The sequence below is a fragment of the Eschrichtius robustus genome, chromosome 19 (assembly GCF_028021215.1).
Source record: "Eschrichtius robustus isolate mEscRob2 chromosome 19, mEscRob2.pri, whole genome shotgun sequence".
Lineage (NCBI taxonomy): Eukaryota > Metazoa > Chordata > Mammalia > Artiodactyla > Eschrichtiidae > Eschrichtius > Eschrichtius robustus.
Window position 1 is genome coordinate 13,820,594 of NC_090842.1, and position 4,569 is coordinate 13,825,162.

Consider the following 4,569-nt stretch of genomic DNA (forward strand, 5'->3'; position numbering starts at 1 on the left):
CGGCACGGCTCGAAACTTGAAAGTAAAGGGGTCCCAGGAAAGCCGGCCCCTCACTCCGCTCTTGGTTTTGGGTTTTGTCGCCCAGAGTTTTCTGGAATTCGGTTGCCCAGATTTGCCACTTATTAAGCCATATGGTCTTGGGAAGTCAACTTCTCTGAACGTCAATTTCCTTATTTGTAAAATGGAGAAAACAGGATTGTTGTGAGAATACAAGTAAATCATGTAGGATGCATTTTTAAAATGTGAGCTCTTGTTGTCATCTGCCCAGTTTAATTGAATCCGACTCAGGGCAGGCTGTCTAGTTCGCAGCTTCATGAGAACGTGCCCTTCTTGTTGGTCTCGGATCTGAAGAGGAATGGGATTCTCAGTGGCTACCAGCAGGATGCTGTCCTTTAGGGATATAAACCTCAGCTGACCAGGGTATTGGCAGCCTTGGCAGAGGGTTCCCTGTTGCCCAGAGCTGCTCCAAACAGGCTGGCTGGTTTCACTGTCCCAGTTGGAGCCTCAGCCTGCACCTCCCTGAGAACACTCACCTGGATTAAACAAATGCCAATCACCCTTCCAGTAGGTGCAGGCAGTGAAATAAATTTAAAAATTTTTTAGTAAGCACCCTAAAATCAAATGCAAGGAAAAATCCTATCAATTCCCCCAGAGACCACGTTTATCTCTAGGAATTGTGTTTCAGTGGAAGCAACGTAGGAATCACCCTCTCAGTGCTAGGGCAGCTGCACTTCGTAATGAAACAGCAGTGGAAAGAGGGTAGTAGGCACCCAGACTTCAATTTTTGCTCTAAGCAAGATCCTCTGCCTCCAAAATAACTTTAAATTGAGTCTTGATATTGCTGCTTTTGACTGTCATGAAAAGCTTTGCTGTGTTTGAGATAAAAAAAGAGGGATAGTTGCCTCAAGATCTAGATTTTTTTTTAAAGCGATTGTTACAATAGTAAGACAGAAGGAGCATTTTTCCCTTAGATAACCAACTAGCAGTCTCCCTCAGTGTTGCTGCCTTACGTGGAGTTAGACCGTGGCGCTGCCTCCTAATAAACAATGTAGTCTCTAAGCAGTAACTCCATTGGTGATGCGCTGGGAATTAGACTAGTCACTTGGGACGACAATATGGCGTCTGGCATTCTTACTTCTGTAAGCATAATGTGTGCATGCCCTCTGTTTTGATCAGTGGTTAAGAACTGAGAAAACATTCTTACCCTCCCCCCACTTTTTTAAAGTAAAAATAAATTTATTACTACCTCTATTTTTTACACTTTGATTTTCTCATTACATTACTTTGTTTTATTTTTAATTGACATATACATAGACTTGCAATGCACAAATATTAGGTGTATAATTCTAAGTTTTGACAATTGTATACACATGTGTAACCACCACTCCAATTAAGATACAGAACATTATAAAAAAAAAAACCAACATTTTCATTGTTATCAAATGGGGGTCCCGCTGCTTGCTGCTTACAAAATCAATACTCACAAATGGTAAAAAGGAAAAGGGCCTTTAATCAGAATGCCAGCAATCTGGGGAGATGGTGGACTCAACGTACCCCAAAAACCACCTCCGAAGATTCTGCTCGTGAAACTTTTAAAGGGAAGGAGGGAAGTAATCTCAGTTAATCACTGAGATGGGGGTCTGAGTCATCGCCATCCCCCACTGTGTGCGGGCTCAACTTCTTGTGATCTTCCTCTAGATGTGATCATGTTCACACAGTTTGATCACAGAGTTTGTTTGGGAGATTACTGAAGGGGAAGCTAGGGAAGAGATCTAGTCATCTGTTAATCACTTATTCTTCTCTTCTACTTCTTTGATCTGTGGAAAGGACCAACAAGTTAGGCAAGGTTTTGTGTGACTAAAAGATTTGAAAGGTGTGCTTGGGCCATTGATGAGTAGAGCATGGGGGTGCCGGGCTTAAAAGTTAGTTACTATACAGCTTTACTAAAGTGACAAGAAAAGGGGCTTCCTGCTGAGGGTGGCCTCCTGCAAAGAGCTGCTTACACTGAATCTCATACAAATGGATTAAACAGTATGCATCTCTTGTGTCTGGCATCTTTCCTTCAACATAATGTCTGTAAGATTCATCTATTTCATCATGTGTATCAGTAGTTTGTTCCTTTTTATTGCTGAGAAGTATTCCATTTAATAAATATACCAAAATTTATTTATCCATTCTCCTGTTATTTATTTATTTATTTTTGGCTGTGTTGGGTCTTCGTTGCTGTGCACAGGCTTTCTCTAGCTGCGGCGAGCGGGGGCTACTCTTCGTTGCGGTGCACGGGCTTCTCATTGCAGTGGCTTCTCTTGTTGTGGAGCATGGGCTCTAGGCGCATGGGCTTCAATAGTTGTGGCTCGTGGGCTCTAGAGCGCAGGCTCGGTAGTTGTGGTGCACGGGCTTAGTTGCTCCACGGCATATGGGATCTTCCCGGACCAGGGCTCGAACCCGTGTCCCCTGCGTTGGCAGGCGGATTCTTAACCACTGCGCCACCAGGGAAGCCCCTATCCATTCTCCTGTTGATGAACATTTGGGTTGTTTCCAGTTTGGGACTATTATGAGTAAATCTGCTGTGAACATTTGTGTACAAGTCTTTATGTTTCATTTCTCTTGGAAAGTAACTAGGAGTAGAACTGCTGGATCACAGAGTAAGTGTAGGTTTAACTTCTTGAGAAACTGCAGAACAGTTATACAAAACCATTGTACCATTTTACCTTCTCTCCAGAGGCTTAAGAGAGTTCCAGTTGCTCCTGACAGTTTCCTTGCTTGACCAACATTTAGTCAGGCTCCTGAACCTTCTCCTAGGACCATCTGTGCACTTGTAAAATCTAGTTTTAACAAGAACCGCCCACCCTTGATATCTGATCGCCCTCAATATCTGGTCAGGTTCTTCATCCTCCACCATCTCCCAGGTGTTGTCTGATCATCCTGGCCTGTCTTCAGCAAGAATACTGTTACATCGGTTTAACAAAAACTCTCCTTACCCCTGATGTTTCCTCTTAGTAATTTTCCATCCACTCCCCTGCTCCTTGGCTATAAATTCCCACTTGCCCATGCTGTATCTGGAATTGAGCCCAATTTTTCTCCTCTGGTGCAAAATCCCATTGCAGTCATCCCTATACTTATGGCAATGGTCCTAAGTAAAGTTTCCGTTATCATCTTTAGCAAGTGTCTTTGATTTTTTTTTTCTTTAACATTCCACAACCTTATCAACACATGGTGGGTCAATCTTTAATTTTAGCCATTCTAACCAGTGTGCAGTGGTATCTCATTGTGACTTTGATTTGCATTTCCTTAATAACTAATAATTTTTAATGAGCTCTTTTTCTTGTGCTTACTGACCATTTATCCTTTTTTTTTTTTAATATTTACTTATTTATTTTAGCTGCGCCATGTTTTAGTTGTGGCACGTGGGATCTTTATTGCAGCATGCGGGATCTTTTTTTTTTTTTTTTTTTTTTTTTAGTTGCGGCATGCGTGTGGGATCTAGTTCCCCGACCACCCAACCATGGATCAAACCCTGGCCCCCTGCATTGGGAGCTCGGAGTCTTAGCCACTGGACCAGCAGGGAAGTCATATATTCATACATTTTGACATAAATGTTGCAATGATTAGAAATGTGTCCTAGAGTAACATATTTTGAACTAAAATCTTCATTAGTCTATTCAGCCATACATTAAAAAATATTTATTGGGTGTCTACCATGTGCCATGCACTTTTCTAGGTTCTTTAATCAACTGTGATTAAGACAGATAAGATCTTTGCTCTTGTCTGAAGAGTTAATATTTTAGTGGGGAGAGACAAAATGTAAACTGGAAGCAAACAAGTAAGATGATTTTTGATAGTGTGGAAATGCTCACTTAAGTGTTATCAATTAATAATAAAACATGGAAACAACCTATATCCCTAAGGGGGGGGAGAAAGGGGACTTAGGTAATTTACATGATATGAGACTGACGGACTATAATGACATTAAACCGATAATTGACTTTAAAAAATACTTAGCCGTATAAAAAAGCAAATTTAAAATTGTATGTGTACTTTGTTTAGGACTATGTAAAACACCTGTGCTACGATGCATATGTACAGAAATTAGAAGGACCCAGAAGGTAAAGGAAACGCTGGGGTTTTTTTTGTTTTTGTTTTTGTTTTTTGTGGTGGAATTATGGGGGTTTAAGGCGTTTGGTTTCGCTTTCTTTTTTGCTGTCTTACACGTTATCTCGTTCGCTAACAGTAGAAACTGTCATCATAGAGTTTTCTCCTAGGACTTTCCTTTGCGCAAGGCTTTACAGCTCAGACAGAGACTTACACATTTATTATGAGACGTGGCAGACCTAAAAATAAAATTTAGGTTACTTCAGAGTGACGTAAGGCAAAGAAGTGAGGTCTACGAGTTTCACCCCATAGAACTTACGCATTTCCAGGCACGATGAGGTTGCTCCCGGGAAAGTCCGCGGAAAAAGCAGGTTTGCGCACGAGAAAGGGAATCGAAGCCCGATGTTAGGCCCTGCGTGGCGCCGCGCGGATGGTGACGTCTCGCGCCGGGCGGGAACTGACGTCATCTTCGCGCAT